Below are 19,353 nucleotides of genomic sequence, written 5' to 3'. Positions count from 1 at the left end.
TTGGTTTAAATTCTTGAGGGGAAATAAAAGCGCATTAAAGAAATCATGCTCTGTATACAAATAATTTTTCATTATTTGCATAATGAAGGAGTATTCCTTCCTATTATGCACTGATTTCTTCTTACACTGAAATTTCTTCACATCCAAAAAATATAGAAACTTGAGTCACCAAGGTCTGAAGTTTGACAATGTGTTAAAGTATTTTTACTGCAGTAATTTAAAGTAGGCTGCACCAGTTGCCACTTTTTCTGTCAACCAGAAGATTTTTCCAAAAGGAAAAAAATACACCCTGCCTCTTTTGCTGGCCTGTGAACAATTTCCCAACTGCTTTCTATTAAAAAATATATAATAATAATAAAAAGGATTTAAGAAAATAAAAACTGAAGGGAAGTCTGAGACAGTAACAGAGAAATCCACATTCTGCTGAAGAGATGACAAGTTATTTCAAATTTTGAAGAATACTCTACTAATAAAGTAGCAAAACTGGACTGAGGAAAGGCAGGAGACCATTAGCATGGCCATAGTGCCATGGAAATCCTTCCTGCCACAGAGTGCCCCTCTTTGCCTTCCAGAGTTTATCCTGCTTAACACTGTTGGTGACTGTTCTGCTGTTAGTGATGAAGTTAATGGTTGTGGTATCATCAGTTAATCAGGAGAGATTCCCATTTTCAGATATCCATATTCATTCTCGTAGGCGATTATTCTCGGGAGCTTTATCACGGTTTGTAGTCATCAGCTGATGGTAATTACGGAAGAAAAATATTTCAGTTGAAAGAGAGATGGAGATTGAGTGGATTGAGCAAGGTCACTGAAGCGATTTGGGGATTACTTTCCCAGTCCAATTCCCATCTCCCATCTCCCAAAACATATTCATCTGCAGGATGTATTCTTCCCTTGAAGACAGAAGACATAAATATTACTGCACAACTTTTCCTTTTCTGTGGGAGTGTGGTAGTGTACTGCCACCCTCTGCTGGAATACACGTGGACCAAGCAATTTCTCCACCTCCCCATATCTATTCACAAAGAACAGTAGGGATTGTGTTGTATTTTCTTGCTCAATATAGAAAAAAACCTAAAGAACGTGAAAGGCCAATTTATTATTAAGCTTAAAAAAAAATCAGAATTTGTTTGTAATAAGTTTTATTCCAAGAGTATTGTATACTAAGTACATTAAATTCAATTTCTACAACTTCTACAGAGGAATTTGGTCAGGGAGCTTTGATGTTACTGGTTGCAGAGTAGTGATCCTCTAGGGATTCAACTTTATAGTCATGGTGAATGCACTCAGACAAACCTCCAGTTATGACTTCCTGCAACACATTTAAACTCTTCTAGAGAAGCCTTACAATCAGAAAGACACAAGATAACCTACTGTCCTTTCTTTGTATGAACCAAGGTCTATCAGGTTACAAGCCAGAATTTCCTACTTTGTTACAATGGAATCAGTCTTTTGAGTCACAAAGGCAAACAAAGCGTGCGTTGAGATGGGCAAGAGTAAATTATTTAAACAAGATCAAGAGATCAACAGCTTTGTTTATATGTGTGCTCTAAAGAGGTACAGCAAGGCCATTTTCAAGTGCAAAAGTTGGAACTGGGCACCTCCATTTCTGCTTGCCCACTTTGGTGGTTTACATGCAGATGAGCAATGCTCAGTCCTGTCAGAGTACCTAGCTTCTCCAAATATTCAACACCAACAGGCTGAAAACAACAATATCACTCTGAAATTTTAGTTTTCCATAATCACTAATGCACAGGATGAGTTCAGCTTCTTAAAAAAAAAACCAAAACAACACAAAAACCTGTGCTATTCAGATTAAATTCTGACCATATGGGAGTTACAAGAAAGTCTCAGCACAGGAATATTCCATCATGTTAATTGATTACTGCAATATGCTGCACATGAGGGGAAGGAAGGCAAAAGAATGTTATGAAGATGTTCCAGCAGGTCCCATCTTTGAGTAATGCAGATTACTGAGAATTTATTGCCAAAGAATTTACTGCTTTTATTCACATTTGGCTCTGATTTAAGGATCTGATCCAGATTCTTGAAACAAATGGTAGACAAAACCTTGACTGTACTTGAGCTAGGATCTTTACAAAATGAAGTTAACTGCTAAAAACAACAGTTAGCTTATTGAGGACAATCAGATTTTTGCACCTGGCACTCCACAGCTCTTGGACAACACTGACTAAAACAGTTTTGTGCTAGGATACTCCCATGACCACAGTCTGTGAATGACCACCTAAGGTTTTTTTTTACTTTTTATTTTATAACTTGGAAATAAACAAAAAAAAAGGAAAACATTCATTTGGGATAATCACCTATCCATAAATTGTTTCCCAAATTCGTGTTTAATTTATTTCAAATCCAAGTTGCATTCATTATTATTTCCATCTAAAAATGCCTTCCTTCAGTGTTTGAACCTTAGCCACAGCCAGGAAAAAAAAATCAAGGCAACTATTGTGTAAGCTAGGGAAAAACCATGACAGTTTGGGAGGGAAAGAGTAGCATAAGGAGAGAGTTGGGTTAACATTAAAGCTTTGCATTTCAACACCTTCACAATAATTTGGAATTTAAAATCTATTCAAATTACTAACGTGAGAGCTTCCAATGAAATCATGGAGACTGGACTTATGAGGCATCCGTGCCGTAAACTGAAGCTTAACTGCATTACTGTGGTCAAAGTGCTGAATTAAAGGGAGTCAGAAGGGGGACAAGGGAGGAGAGACAAGAGGTATCGCCTCTAAAGCCTCTATAAATCTAACCTCCCTCCTTCCTACTGGCATCATTAGATTCCTACTTTGCCACTGAATAGTCTCAGGTACGGCTTTAGCATTTGACAAATGATGGCAATTTGAGGGTTTTATACTTGTGGATACATTGTAGGACTTTCAGTGGGACTTAAAAGCATTTTTCTTGTAAATCAAATATTACCTTGGAAAATAACAATACTGGCAAATGAAACCAGTGAGGTGCCACTCAAAGCTACAGTCCTGCTTTAGTCATGTTGCTCTTTGAGAATCTAAAGCTTTTAATCATGCCAGGTTGCCACGTTTTGGGTTAAAATTCATGGGTATTTACAGATATTATTTTGGCCACTGGAGAGTTCACTTACTAATACAATAGAGATTCTATTGAAGTCATGGAAATTTTTGCAGTATTATTTTTTTAATGCACTACAATGACTGTGAAGTTCAAACATACCTGAGTTCATATGTGACAAAGTTAATGAAAAATGAACTTAATTTGCAATGATTTTGTGTCTTTTGTTCTTCTATATTTGGTCTGTGTGGTGTTTATTAGGAACTTATTCAGTATAAAACCAGAATATTTTGATTGCTTAATATCTTCATAGCAATAACTTGTGTTGATTTTTCTATTAGCGTTCTAACCTTGAATTAATAATTAAATAAATGACTTCATACATCCATGCTATTTTCAGTATCCAGTCAAGGCCAATGTGGTCTTATCAGAGGATACAGACCAACAATTACCTGCTTAGAGATTCATTCAATAAGGTAATTCTTCATTTTTCAGATGAATTATCAAGTAAATATCCATGAGATACCAGTCCAAACTATAAAACCAAGGCTGTTAGAACCTAGTCTTGGGATTTTTTTCCTCCTGGCTTTCAGGAGAAGCCTAAGGGCTGGCAGCAAACATCAAGGGTAAGTTCTGTTTCCACCCTCTCCTCTGCATGTATGCAGTTACCTGGCATTGAGAAGATTTACTAAGCAAGAGGGGCAAATAATATCTATAGCAGACCATTGTAACCAACAAAATCAGAAAATGGCACCAACTACTTGCTGTTGGAAATAACCACTGCAAAGATGTGCTTTACTTTCGTGAGCAAGTGTGATTTTGCAGAGTGCACCGCATGAAAGCCTAAGCCTTTTGAATATTCCTTCAGCAGAAATATTCCTCCTGTTGACAAATCTTTTAAATACCTTAGGCAAGCATTACTTCATGCAAATCAGATTTTCAGAGGTGCTGTGTGAGAACACATGCATCAGACCCAAATCCACTGGGATGCCAGGGATAAACCCATGTTACCAAACCATGGGAAGATCAGAACTGGTTTTAAGAAGCAGTCTTCCTGGAATGCAGATTCATTTCTCCATAACACCATTTCCCAGACAGATCTATTTCTGAGTATCAAGTTTTTAGTTCATCTTAGTTTGTATTTCTAAACCCATGACTGTCAGCCACATATTTGAAAAGCCATCTATTTCTCAGGCATTTAAACTAACCTGTTCATGGATATGCATGGCTTGTAAACCTCCTTCCATATACCAATCTTAATGAGATTTTGCTCTTCAGCCTTCCAGTTACGGGCAAAACAATCTGGGTTTTTGACTCTGCTGTGTCTGCTTCGAATGTGAAATAGGCTGGCAAGTTTCTGTCTCTCATTTTTGTATCTGGATGAAAATTTACGTTATGCACAGAGAAGCACAGTTTAAAATCAATAATAAAAGTACTTTCATCTAACTTTTCTAGATTTCATTTATTTTCAGGTGTTTGTAAGGATAAAAAAATTTACCAGAGTTTATTTATCAGAGTCTAGAAAATGGAGAAATTTATCAGAGTCTAGAAAATGGATCTCAAAAAAAAAAATCCCTATCTAATTGTTAACAGCAATTGTGTCCAAAGTAAATCCCATTTAATATGGACTAGAGGATGTATAGGTAATTTCCAATTTAGGCAGAATGCCAAACAGCACAATAGATTTTATATTTCTCTCCAGGTGTGTAAATTGTTAATTAAACAAATTCAATTAGTTAAGTGAAGTATAAAGGACTGTATCCCAATAATGCTCAGCATTTAACCTTTACCTCTAGCTATGGATTATTAGCAGTATGAAATGTCTTTTGTGCAGCCTGAGAACTCATCCCTGGGCTCCCTGGGTGCTGGCTGTGACTGCCTGTGCCCAGGGGACTGCACGTGGCTGCCACACTTCTGGCCAGCTCACCCATGTAATCTGACCTTCTGCATGCTGCACTCTTGTAAAGGGAGGCAAATACTCTTAAATCACCATCGGGATAGCTTAACACATTTTAATTTGCATTTACAAGAGGTGACAACTGTGCTTAGAGTCAAATTCTGTGGAAGTTTATCAAAGAACCTTCATTTACAGGCAGCAACACATGAGCATTGATCCAGATGTTTTCAAGAAGTTCCTTCCACCCTATTTTTTTTCCCTGCAATTATAAGAATTATATAATTGAGTGACTAAGAATCAAAGCTTCTCAATCAGTGAACTCTGATAGCCAAAAGTAACCAGACTATCTCAGCTGGAGTTATCATCACTATGCTGACGTTACAGTAGATCTTCGAGTCATAGACTAAAGTTTGGGAAATATCTCTGAGATCATCATACCCAACCTTTGAGCAAACATCACTGTGTCAACTAAACCATAGCACTTAGTGCCATATTGAGTCATTTCTTGGACAGTCCCAGGGAGATAGTGAATCCACCACTTCCCTGGGCAATGCTTTCCGGTGAAGAAATTCTTCCTGATGTCCAAGCAGCTGGAGTCCTCTTGTATCACTGGTGCTGCATGGGGTTCTTGTGAAGGAACTCTTGAAGGGAAAGGGATTTTGGGCACCAATAAATAACTATGGTGCCAACTCAAAGGGGTTATCTTCAAATACCTGTAGCCCAGACTAGCTAACCTGTTATGTCCCTGAACTGCATGAAGCTTCTAGTGCTGCTGAAGAGTTCTTAAAGCTCTCCTGGAGCAGGAATAAATTGTTGAAGAAGGAGATATGGGAATGGGGATATTACAGAGCTCATTGGTGAGGTAGTGGTTATAGCCCCAAGCTTTATAGGTTTAAATCTCCATATTTGTTATTGGACTGTATCTGTTATTTTATAATAACATGATGATTTTTCTTCACAGACTGGTGGTCTCAGAGAGTTCAGAGCAAAAGTCTGACTCTGTTTGTCTGAACTAATTCCTGATTCAAACTCAGGAATTTTCTGATCAGACAGACTGAGAATCCCAAAACAGACAAATGAGAAGTCAGATGACTCAGAGGACTTAGTCCTGGACCACTTCCTTATCTCATAATCTTTGAAAATTACAAGTGCACATGCCCTACAAAGTTAAGCCAAATTAAAATGGTTTTATTATTGATTTAAAAGATTCTAAAACCTCAGAATCAGATGCAGAACACTCACAGAGTGTGTCACAAATTGAATTCATTCTTTTCAAAGAAATGTTTCCATTCAGGAAAAGAAAATCAATTTTTTGAATGTAGTAGGCAGACAGATCAATTTGTTGTAGAGCTGTTGTTCAAGGAATCCTCAAAGTCTCATATTATCTGGGTTTAAAAAAAATTGATCTAATTTAAATTTTTTAAATATGTAAATTATGCTCTCATCTGATTTCTGATGTGAGTCGGTCAAAGAGTGGGACTGCACCACAGGAATCAGTTCACAGATGGTTTGTGGGGGTTTTTATTTATCTTGGTTTAACCTTCATTATGGTGGTATTGAAGAGAGCCCTTTTGAGAGCCTGGTTCTGTGTGGGCAGGCAAGGAAGGGGATGGACCCTGCAGGAGTTGAAAGGGCACAGCAGACAGACAGGAGGGAAATGGGAAAGACAAGAAATGGATACACATGAAGTGAGCAGCCACTGGGGGTGGAAAAGGACTTTTGGTTCATGGCTCACTTAATTAATCAAGGCAACAACACATAGGCACCACACCAGAAGATTTAATTTTGGGAGATTTTCAAGCCACAACAATGCACACCCAAACATGAAAATACAAAAAAAACACCAGTCTAGAAAACATATGCCTATAATTCTGGGGTTTATATTACTTTTTCATTAATAAAATCCTTGGTAGTTTCACCCTTGTTTTTGGCATGCTCAGCTTGGATCACTTTAACACAAACTGCAAAATTCCAAACATTTGTGACGCTTGTCATAGTTTGCCTGCATTTTGGGACTTCCTATCACCAATGTTTAGCTGAGGATTTTCATGGACTGCATATTCAAGTAGGATTATGCTTTCCCTGTCCTAAATCAGAAACCTAAAGCTGGTGACTGGGGAAGCCTGAGAGTCTCTACATCACTGTCAAACGTCTTCCCCATATGATCTGAATCTGGAGAGCAGGTACAAGGTTTCTCTGCATTTAGATTAATGAATGGAAATTCTCTGCTTTAAATATTTCATATTGACTGAACAACAGTGATTTTTCTGTGTTGCTCATATCCAGATGCTATTCAATCCCTATGTTCTCCTAAGTAGCCATTGGCTCGGGTATACCAAAACTTCTTTTCTCAAGTGGGATAATGCCATCCCTGGAAACATTCAAGGCCAGGTTGCTCTGGGCTCTGAGCAACCTGATCCAGTTGAAAGTGTCCTGCTCATTGCAAAGGAGTTGGAGAAGAAAAATAGTAAAAGTCCTTTCCACTTCAAACCATTCTGTGATTCTATAATATCATTTTCTTCAATGAAGCTCCACATCAGTCACCAAAGGAATAGTAACAGCACCTACCTCCCAGTACATCAATAATTTTCTTTCCTTGCAGCTGTGATGGCCAAGGCCTGTGAAGGACCTGGGTTATGGCTATCATCCTTTGTAGCTACGTTTTTCTTTGAAAGAAATAAAATTCCATCCAGTCATTTCACGACACCTTTTGAGTTTCATGGTGTTGGTAGCATGATAAGGTTTTGCTTTCTAAACATAGAGTAGACATCTCAAGTGAGTATTAATAACCTGCCTAATGTTTTTATCTCATTCACATATAAGCCCAACTTTGAGCATGCAAATAAATTTTTGAAGTTGGTGGGAACTTGCCTGTGACATCCTAAATTTGCTTTAGCCCAATGTGCATTATTGGGGCACTTAATGATTTTTGTCCTGAGCATTTTAATGCCCATTCTAGCATCTGTCATGCATGAAATTCCTCTTACTGACACACTTATGTGGATAATCTGGCATTTAACTCCTATCTTCACTGAGTCAGGTGCATTTTGCTTTCATCTTTATTCTAAGCCAATATGGTATTTGCTGATTACCTTTATCAATCTCCCTGTGCTAAATTTGAGTATATTCACTGAACAAACTGTACTATAAACAACCTGTTTGGTATGTAGATAAGAACTGGATCCTTGTAATCCAAAATTGTTATTACTTCAGGCCCCAAAAGTGTAATTTAAGATCAAAGCTTGAATTGGTGTCATAAATGCAATTCAAATAAAAGGAAAACCTGAATGATTTTCAGATAAATAAAATCAGGCTAAATAAATGAAAATCTATAACAATTTAGTTCACATAATTTAGTAAATTTAATTTAATTTTGTGGTTTTTTTGTTAGATCTACAAACACAAAGAACTCAAGGTGTTAATCAGCTGAAGAGGTGAGAGCTGAGAGTACAAGTTTTTCCTAGTACTTCACAGTTTTACATCACTCAATTTTTCTACTGTATGCAACAGTAAAATATAATTAATATAATATAATATAATATAATATAATATAATATAATATAATATGTATTCTAACTTCTAAATCTTATTTGCTACAATTTCACACATTCTTTTTTGTATGTTTTATTTTCCTTTACACAATTTTCCTAGCTCGTGTCCATTACTTCTCATATCTTTAATACTCATTGTTTTACTTTTTTTAGGTAAAAACAATTTAAAACATACACACATAAAAAGAGCAGGATTAGCAACAAAATATTGTTAGGTAGTAAGGAAAAAAAAAAGAAAAAACAGTTCTACAGTTTGATATGAATAGAAATGTTGATAAGCAATAAAATATACATGATGGACCAGCTCTATAAACAGCCCAAATATATTGGTCAGTGTTTTGAATATAATTTCTGCATTTTCTTGTTTTCACTTAAATATATACTGATGCAGGCAACAAAATCCTGCATGCAACTTTAGTTTAGTCTACCTATGATCATGCAAACTTATCAACAGAATTTAATAAATAACTGAAATGGAATTGTATACTCCCAAACGTGGTTAAATTTTACTTTTTCTTTCTGTAATAAAAGTTTAATAACATTTACAAGAGCTAAAGAGCTACAAGAAAAGTGACAGCTAATATAAATATTTTCTTGATCATCATTTGATAAATACATTTTTTATTCTTTCCCTAGATATTCAGCTCTTTTCAACAGAATAACAAGGAGCAGGTAAGTTACAATGATGAATTATTCTTTCCAGTTGCATGTTCTATTTATAGCCTTTTCAATCATTAGAGCTTTTAATTTGTCTTGGGTTTGCTAGTTTTCACACTCCCATGTATTTTTTTATGAAATAATTTATTACAATCTATATTTCTTTCTTTTCAAAATTATAATCCAATTACTTTCTCAGTAAACAAGAATTCCTCCTTTTTATGTGAAATGAACTACCAGCCAAAGCAGTTTCTGATTAGACAAGCTAATTTTGAAAGAACAGATAGAATGAAGCAATGAACTGGATAGAAATAATAATGGAGCATACCTTGTTAGATAACAAATGGAACAGGCTTTGGAGACAATTAATGCATGAGATACTTAATGCTGAGGTATGTTAACCAAATTTTGTCTTATTTATTTGCTGCTATAAATCATAGCTAGTTTCCTTAAATAATGTGCTCTAACCACCCAGGTTACATCATATTTCTGTAAATAACTGCTGTGTTCTTTACTGGAAACCTCAGCACCCTTTTTAGGAGGGCATGGATATATTTATATATACATAGATATAAATATAGACAGATCAATTGATTGATCCAGTAAGGGAAACTGGTCTAACAATGTTTGGGATTAATTTTGCTGGGAAATACTTGGTAATTTTGTCCAGTGGATAAATATTATTTCTTCTAGTTTGGGTTTTTTAATGAGTTACAGACTGAGAGTGATTACTTGCTGGAGCTGATTCTGTTTCAAGTTTTTTGCTAAAGTAGCACTTATTATTGGGTTTGTTGTGAAAAGAGGCATGGCAGGCCTTGTTCCTCAATTTCCTGCACTTGAATAAATCCTACCTCCTTGAGTCTGAGTATCAGCTCTTTACAGTCCAGTTGGAATAGGATGAGATCACTTATAAATATGAAAAAACATCTTCCCTTACTAGCATTGCATCCAACTCAAGTTTGAGAGCCATCAAAAAGACTTCATTTTAAATGTGTGCTATTAAAGATATTTGCAGAAAGGTAGAAAAAACCACCAGCACCATGAACAGTTAATCTTTAGCCCTGAAGAAGGGAAGGGAATCATGAGTCTTTAGCTCTTCCTGCAATCCCTGTAGGTACCCACATTATGAAGATTACATGGTTTTCCTGAGCTCTTATAACCTCTATGAAACCAGTCCTTCTACTCCTGTTTGTGTTGCAAACTTCAATTTTACTTAATGCTTTAATAACAAAAACTTCTGGTGGTGGTGTTTCTGGATAAATAAAAGCAATCCTCCTAAATGTGTGAATGGGTTTTATTACAAAAGTATTAACCCATTCCACCTGTGTTTACTGCTTCCTGCTTTTATTTTTCAGCACTAATCACATGGATGGTAATATCTCTTGGTGAATGGTAACCTATCTGTAAGCACAGCATACAGTGATTTTTTTTTGCTTCCAGATATTTCCCCTTATTAATTTTCTTTCGAGATTATGGTGCCAAATCCCTCTTGTCTCTCCTGTCTGTATATGAAATCATCTCAAGCTGCCTTCTCTCCCTTACACAAATTGAACCTTAGTACTGATCCAGTAAAATAATTTCACAGTTTCAACATCCTACTTTACTTATGAATATTTGCCTAATTCTGTATCATTTCTCATCTCCTCTATTCACAGTTTTCTAATAAGGACTTTTGATTTCCTCTTGAGAGTTCCTACCTTGCAAGAAAGTCCTTTCCAAGATCATTACCTTTCAGGCCTTGTGATTTCTCTTGGAGTACCCACTCCTGTCCTGTGACTATCCAATTTACCAGTGGAGATTATTTTTATATAGATTAGAGCCTTTCTGCCTTTTAAAAGTCCTTAAAATGTCAGAGAACCACTCTGCCAGAGAACACACAAATGTAGTTACAATTGAATGACAAGTGTTAATAAACATGACCAAATCTAACTTGGCCTGCCTGCTCCCTCTCATTCTATAGGTATCCAGTTAAGAACAAAAGCTGAAGATTTAAGAGTCATCTAGGTTAGTGGAAAGGTGGTCACAGACAAGACAGTCATCACATGTTTTATTTGTACATCATATTTTCATTTCTCATGGGGTCTGTTGCCAGAAAAAGACTTTTGCCTTCCCATGTCTCAATCAGAACATCCAGGTGCTTCATACTCCAGTCAAATGTGACATAATTTAGTAATTGCTGTAATGTGGGCTTCTATTTGGATATTATTTTCTTCCTGGCCAGATGTAGGCCAGGGTTTGGTGCTGCTGCAGAGCAAAAGATTTAGCACACAGGCAGGTTGAGCTTTAAGATTCAGCTGTCTTTGGATGTGCAATGAAGGGATAGAGTTCAAATTGAATCTCTCCCATGGAAACACCAAGGCTGATGTGTTCCTAGTTTATCCTGAATAAGTTGGAGACACAAGGGTTGAAAGACACCTGAATGCAGGAACCAGGGAGATGGGAGAGCAAGAGCCATTCTGAGGAGAAGAAGTGATGGAGGCAGATTGTAACAGGAACCAGCAGTGATTTCAAACAATTATTGTATCAAAGCTGCTCCCCCCTGAGAGGGGCCTGGGGACCAGGGGGCTCTCTGAGGAGTGATGGTGAATGATCTAGCCAGGAGAAAATGAAGACTTCAAGGCTTGCCTGTATTTCATGAGAAAGTTGAGTAAAATCAGCTCATTTCTGGGAAATTGTTCTGCTTTGATGAACCAGCATTTTCTGTAGGAAGACAAATATTCTGTTGATTATTTTGACCGTCCTAGTTTTCATATCTTGTGCTATTTCTCTCTACTCCTTGACTTGCAGGAATTGTCATCTTTAGTTACATTTGCACATTGCCCCAACACTGGCTGGAGGCCATAGATTACAGCATGATTAGCCATAGAAATTGAGAGATTTAGGATGGTTTTTGTTTCCTATCTAATTAATGCTGCCCCCTGACTAATGCTGCCAGAAATTGATACTGTCACATGACTGATCAAGCCTCAAAAATTGAACCATAATGCAACATTTCAAATGTTTCAATATATTTTTTGGTATTGCTGGCATAGAAATATACCACAGCAAAACATTAAATTGCTAAGTGTGGATAGTTTATACCCAAGCAAAGTACAATCACAAGTGATGACACTGTTCTCCTCTCTCTTTTGTGGCAAAGCTGATTTAAATTTAAGTTTAGTTCACACTTTTTAATTTATTTCTCCTTTTAATTTCCTCTTTTCATATAGGGGAAATTATGATCTTATGAAGCTGGCATTAAATGATCAAACAATTTTGAACAACCTAATGAAAATCTTAAGCAAAAGTCGTTGTGAATTAGGTATTTGCTAAACTGACAACACAAGCCTTTGTAAACCTGATATTGTTCTTATGTAAACTCATGAATGGAGACTTTCTCAAATAAATTACTTAATAACATCAGAGTCATTGGCTGAGTAAATATATCCCAGGGGCGCATACTAAGATTCCTGAATTTAAATGTTGAATAGAACTTCATATTTGTCACCTTTACTAACGAGTTTTTCCTTATGAAATCATTATTAGCATGAAAAAGTTAAATTTTGTATCTAATTTCTTGAATTAATGCTGTTTGAAGACCCTAAGGGTTTGAAAGTTCTTTCACTGGAATTCATCATTTACATAATTTTCATAGCCCCAACACTTTGCTCTCTGCTATGAATGCACATTGTGGGGTTTTTATGCATTAAAGCAGCAACTTCTATTTTTCTCCACACAAAACAATTAAGAGAAGAATAACAGGTAATAAACATTTTTAATCTTTAATATTACATTAACAGTGAAGTGCCATATTTCATGCTTTCACAGCCACATTGCATGCTGAATGATGCATTTCTGGCCCCTCACTATGAAGATATTTGATTAGAAAAGAAAAACAATTGAGTTATTTGAGATCAGTGGAGCTTTCCATCATTTCCTGCTTGAGAAACTTGCGAGTGCACAGCAGCATGGCCAGATTTTTAAGCAGACTAGACCATATTTTCTCAACTCTACATCATCATAGTTCAGCCATGATCTATGAATGTTTACTTGATTTTTTTTTTGTTGCTAATATAGCTTATTATATGGGATATTTATTCTCTTTTAAGCTGAAACCAGCGCTGCACAGTTTCTGACCAAAATCTCCCTTGATGTTAACCTCTCCTCTGCCTACTGTTATTAATAATAAATTTTATTACTGCTGGTCTTTTGTACTTGGGGTCATGGACATAGGGTAGAAGTAAGAGATATGGGTAGGATGGACCCAAAGTGGAAAACCAAATTAGCAGCAAAGAGAGATTTAATATCTGCATCCTTTGGGCTCAGCGTTGCTGCAAAGGAAACATGACAGTCCAGACAGTGTTTTGCACAGAAAAACTGAACTTATAACTGTGTCATGGCTAAACTTGTTTGAAAACAGCCTACAAATAACCATTATGTGGTGGACAAATCTGTTCCCCAATTTAACAATGTGCATAAGAATTTTTATTGCTATTGCTGCCATTATTATTATTATTATTATTATTATTATTATTATTATTATTATTATTATTATTGTCTGTTCACAGTGAAAGCACTAATGTAAATGATGTATTCTGGTTTATGCCAAATTTTTGGTAAGGATTCAATGTAAGATGAAGATTCCACTCTTAGGTATGCATTTCTCACCCCACTATGGGTATCTAAAAGGCCATTGTACCCACATAAGATGAACAGACTTTACCAAATGCTTCTCCCTTGGCTGGGATGGGAACACATTTAATGGAATTACTTCTATACTTTCAATATTTAAAGTCTAAATCTGAAGTCAAAATTTGATTCATTTGCCCATATATCCACATCTAGTACTATTTAGGAAGCCTAGTGTCATGTAGTCATATAATAAAAGAATTTATGCCACCTTCTTACAGCAGCCCCTGGAATTAGTGTCTACTATCCCAGCTCAAAATGAAGAAGCAGCTCCATGTAGTTTAAACTGAACATAATTTACCTTGCACTTCTAAATTCAATACAATGTGGTGAATACTGACTCTTTTTAAAGCCAGTTTATTGTGTGTCAGATATCCTCCAATCTTCTTCAAATTTTATGTAAAAACACGCTCTTGTTTTTCTATAGAAGTAACATCACACTTCTGTGTGTTTTCTCCAGTCACAAAACATATAGAAATATCTTCCGGGTGCATTATCTAGATTATTCCTGTTGTTTTCCAACAGCAATTTCTAGCGTTACATTATGTGTTAATCTTGCTGCTCTTCCTACCTAGGGACAATACCAAAGGGTCTCAGGGATGTAAAATAAAGAGCAGTCTTGAATATATAGTTAACTATTAAATCCAGATGTTACAATTTTTGCTGATCAGTGTTTGATGTAGGAAGGTCTTAAATCAAATACTGGAAGAGAATGAGCCAATGAAACCCTGTAAGCCTGTCTTTTGAACATCAGCAGCTTCCCTTCAAACCTTGTCCAACATCTTCTCTCTGGACAAATCACTCTGCTTGACAGAGTGGAGGAAGTCCAGTCTGTGTGATCAACTGTGCACAGTTTTAAATTTCCTACAAATCATGTTAGTGCTTTGAAAACATGTGGTACTGCAGGAATGAGCCATATCAAAGTTATTCATTCTGAACTCCAAATGAACAACCTCAGAACAGCTTGTTGGAAGCCCCTGGCACTTAGTTACAGTCAAATTTGATGATGGCTTGTAATGTGCATGTCAAAAGGAGGTCAGCCATTTGAGGCTGCTCACTACCAACCTTCCTTTTCCATGAGCCAAATCGCTGCCCAGATGCTCTTCAAGCCTCATTACCATAATGCCAATGTTATCCAGGTTCAAATGTGGGGTTTGCTGTTGCTCCAAACACACACTAAAGCCACTGAAAAACTCCATCAAGGACTGCTATGCTGCTCATGGGTGCCAAAATTCAGCTGGCTTTGAATTTTGAGGGATTTTGAGTCGCTTGCTCTGCCCTAGCTCACTGTGTTGTAAATTCTGGTTTGTGAGGTATCAGACATTAAATTAATCTAGATGTTTGGGCTTGTTTGGCAATTTCCAATAGCTAAACCCCCAAACCAGAACTTCTCAAAATTTCCCACTAATTTCTGTGGACTATGGATGCAGCTATTGGAAAACCAGCACCTGACATCCATTGCCCTACTAGGATTCACCAAGGTTGTCACCCTGTGAGGATGTGCTCTTCAGGCATAATTGTTTGTCTCTGATTTGCAGTATCTCCTGGTAGTCCAGGCACCCTCCTTCTTTATCCATTCCAACAATAATGGGCACAAATTGAAAGAAAAGCACTCATGAAACTCAAATTAAAACATGCAATTCAAATATTTATCCCGTAGCAAGGTTTGACTGATTATAAATCAAAAGTATTTGGACTGATTTTAGGATTTCATGAAAATATATTGCTGCTTTGTAAACCAAAGCCATGAAAAATATGACTAATGGTACCAAGACAACAGTAGCTAAGTAATCATATCTGTTTTTCTATTCTAGCTTGAATAACTCAGAGATGTGTTCCATTTCACTACAATTAGTGCACTGATTTTAGGTTTGTTGACCTAAGTTTCATCCATCTATCTATCCATCAGAAGATCTTGAAGGTGTACCAAACTTGAGTTTCATTGAATCATCCCACTATTTTCAGCTTTTTTAAATGTATTTATTAGATAGATTGAAAAAATATCTCATTTATTAAAATTTCTCTCAGGGTTGCGTTTTTCCTTTTTGCACACCCATACCTTGTAATGTTACTTCTACAAAACACACACTTCTCAGGAAATTTTACTCATTGGTATAGAATTGTGTCATAAGTTGGAGGAGAATATTCATGAACAGAAAACACTATTATTTTTTCTATGTTGTTTTCCTGTCATTTTGACCTTCTTTTCCTTAGTTTTTCACTTTCTTCTCTTTAGTTTTTGATTATCCTTTCCTTAGTTTGGGTGCACAGTAAACTTCCTTATGTCATTTATTGTCACCATCGTCATTTCTCTTGTGTGAAACACATTTTGTCTTCCCTCTATTCAGAAAAGAGAAGATGGATGGTCAGGGAAGATTTCTTTTATTCTTATTCTGTATTATTTTTGTAGGGTGTAAGTTCATATTTTTCCAGTGGTTTTCATTGATTTGAATTGCTGTAACAGGTACTTAGTGCAAAGTCTGAGCTTGTACAGTAATTAAAGTGAGAGAATCTCAAGCTATTTAACTTAATAAGGGGAAGTTAACCGACTTGATCAGAGTCTAATACTTGCAGAGGGAAGAATTTCTGATATTCATTGACTCTTTAATTTAGCAGAAAAGTATATAACAAGATCCAGGCAATGGAGATGAAGCTTGACAAATTCAGAGGTAGAAATAAGATACTCAGAGTGTAATTAACCGTCACATCTTCCCTACAGATGTGTTAGACTCTTTGCTGCCTGCAGTTTTGAAGTCTTAAAAGTATTCTGACAAAATCTCAGTATTCAAATTCAATTTACTGCCTGGTTGTGATGATGATAGGCTGAGATTCCTGATGTATATTGTGCATAAGTGCAGGAAAGTAGCTTCGCAAGCCTTATTGGGTTTCACTCATGTTTATAGCAGAATGCCCCATTGAAGTTCTGGTTTCTGGTGAAAATTATACAGGAGGAATAATAAATACTAGTTGTGAGTATTATTTTTTTAAAATAATCATTTAAAATATATAATAACCCCTAATATAAACCCATTATGCACTATGGAGACACAGGTGCCTTCTTCTTAACAGCCTGAGTTTGACAAAGCATGGTCCATACTCCAAGAGATTAAAATAAGACTATGAATGGGGATTTGATTTCCTGGTGGAAAAGCCCTATTGAAATCAGTCTTTACCCAAGAAAAAACACATGTTCACCCTACACGCTTTAGGAGTGGGATTCAGGTCTCCTGATTAGAAATCTAATTTGAGCCAATTGTCAAGTTATGCCAAAATATCCTTCACAGAGTCAACAGAGAAGGGCTTCCAGAGGCAGGTCCTGCATATAAAAGTTTAGGTTTTTTACCAAAGTTCTGGGTCAAAACCACTTTCTGAAACAGCCTGTTTCTCTTCTTTATCTGTGTAATGGTTCTGAGAGATTAAACCTCTAACTTCGGTAGCTACTTAGGATTTCAGGAAAACGCATAAGTAGACCTCTGACAACCTTCAAAAATTGCAACTTCCCATTTGCATTTTGCTCCCTAAATAATTGTGAGTGCTGTCTAGATGCAACACTTGACAGACCTTCTCTTTTTGTCTTTGAACTCACAGTCCTCTTAGGTAAGCTTTTTCTTTTAAAAAATTTTGGAGGGATTTGTCAGGCTAATTGTAGGCTTCTTGGGACAATTATCCTCAATTCACTTTACATTCCAAAAAAAAAAAAAAAATTGTTTTCAGGGCATGATTCACATCCTGTAATGTACTGCTAGATAAGAACTGCATTCTAATAATGTCTTTTTCCCTGTAACCACTAAGTCAGGTTATGGAAATTAGTTAGGGTTTAGATATTGACACGGGAGACATCTGAAGTTAGATCACATGTTCTTCCAAAGGTTGTCATGCCAAACTTCATCTGGTCAAATTAAAAAGGGTTGAACAGATCCACATGTAAATCAATATATCTTGGAATAACAGTAAATGAGTTTTTTACAGCATTGCATGCATCATTCATTGACTATTTTAATACAGGAGAGAAATCCTGTGTTACACAATGGTAAAAAAATAATGGAAATACATTTTAAACACACTGCAGAGAATTTTTCTTCTGAATAAATCTTTAATATGAAATTGGCATATCATATCATATGTGAGGTTCCATCAGTGTTTCTGGGACTCAGAACAGGGTTATGATGCTTTGGAGTGTACACATGACATTTGGGAACTTATAAGTGATTGAATGTTAGGAAACTACATCACATCCCTCTTTTTGAAAATCTGCTCCTAGAGCTCATATCCTCGAAAAGTCGTGGGTCATGGGTATAAGGACAAAGAGATGAGGAGAAAGGGAAAAGACATTACCCATAAGGTCATAAGGCTTCTTTTCATTTTGGGAGAATAGGTTTTTAAAGTCAGGAGAAGATTTGGAAGAGAATATCAAAGCTTTGAAGGTAGAGATTGATTTTTCCATAGGGATTTGGAGTGGAGGAAAATGGAAGTATTGAAGAGTGCCAGGTTTAAAGGCACAGGCATTGGGACTATCCTGATATGACCAAGAGAAAGAGAAGGATGGTAGAAGAGGAAAAGGAAACATAAGTCCTGGGACAAGGTTGGTCCTTTACATTAAGAGACATTAAAATGAAAATTAGCTTATCCCTTGGTAATCTCAGACACCAGAGATAAGGGAAGAAGTCTGGAGAAAGGAAGATTTCCCCTTGGTCATGAAGGGTTGGGTTAGAGGACAGCTAGACAGATTTAACACCCACAAATCCATGGCCCTGGTGGGATGCACCCACAGGTGTGGAAGGAGCTGGCAGAGGTTGTTGCTGAGCCACTTGCAAACATCAGTGAAAGTCATGGCAAACACGAGAGGTGCCTGATGCCTGGAGAAAGGCCAATGCTACTCCCATCTTCAAAAAGTGCAAGGAGGACCCAGGAAACAACCATCCAGTCAGCCTCACCTCCATCCCTGGAAAGGTGATAGAACATCTCGTTCTGGAGGTCATCACCAAGCATGCAGAAGAAAAGAAGGTCATCAGGAGTAGTCAGCATGGGTTCACCAAGGGGAAATCATGCTTGACACATCAGACAGTCTTCTCTGATGGCATGGCAGGGTGGGCCAATGGAGGGCAGTGCATGTTGTCTGCCTCAACTTTAGCAAGATTTTGGACACTGTCTGCCATAAAATCCTCGTAGGTAAGCTCAGGAATTGAGGGTGGGATGATGAATGGACAGTGAGGCTGAATGGCAGAGCTCAGAGGGTTGTGATCAGCAGAGCAGAATCCAGCTGGAGGCCTGCAGTCAGTGGCATTCCCCAGGGATCAATACTTATTTAGCTTCTATTTTCCAGTCCTATTTTACTTGTTTACCTATGGCCTGGATGAAGGGATAGAACACACCCTCAGCAAGTTTGCTGGTGACATGAAATGGGGGGGAATGGCTTGATACACCTGAAGGCTGTGCTGCCATTCAGCAGGACCTTGATTGGAGGTTGGAGAATTGGGTGTAGAGAAACCTAATGATGTTCTGCAAGGGCAAGTGTAGTGTCATGCACCTGGAGAG

At 36.9% G+C, this 19,353-nt stretch overlaps 1 protein-coding gene across 2 annotated transcripts in view; it reads left to right on the top strand.

Moving 5' to 3' along the window:
- Nucleotides 1-19,353, top strand: part of CELF2 (CUGBP Elav-like family member 2) — a 549,110-nt gene that overhangs the window by 87,416 nt on the left and 442,341 nt on the right. The window contains exon 2 of one of the 2 annotated variants that reach the window (XM_077179251.1): nucleotides 9,130-9,165. The exons of the other annotated variant lie outside the window; for it this stretch is intronic. The gene's annotated coding sequence lies outside the window, so the exon portion shown is untranslated. The remainder of the gene's footprint in view (nucleotides 1-9,129; nucleotides 9,166-19,353) is intronic. 2 annotated transcript variants of the gene reach the window in all.

Source organism: Agelaius phoeniceus, chromosome 5, assembly GCF_051311805.1.
Source record: "Agelaius phoeniceus isolate bAgePho1 chromosome 5, bAgePho1.hap1, whole genome shotgun sequence".
NCBI classification, from domain to species: Eukaryota; Metazoa; Chordata; class Aves; order Passeriformes; family Icteridae; genus Agelaius; species Agelaius phoeniceus.
This window is presented reverse-complemented; position numbering and strand designations above follow the sequence as displayed.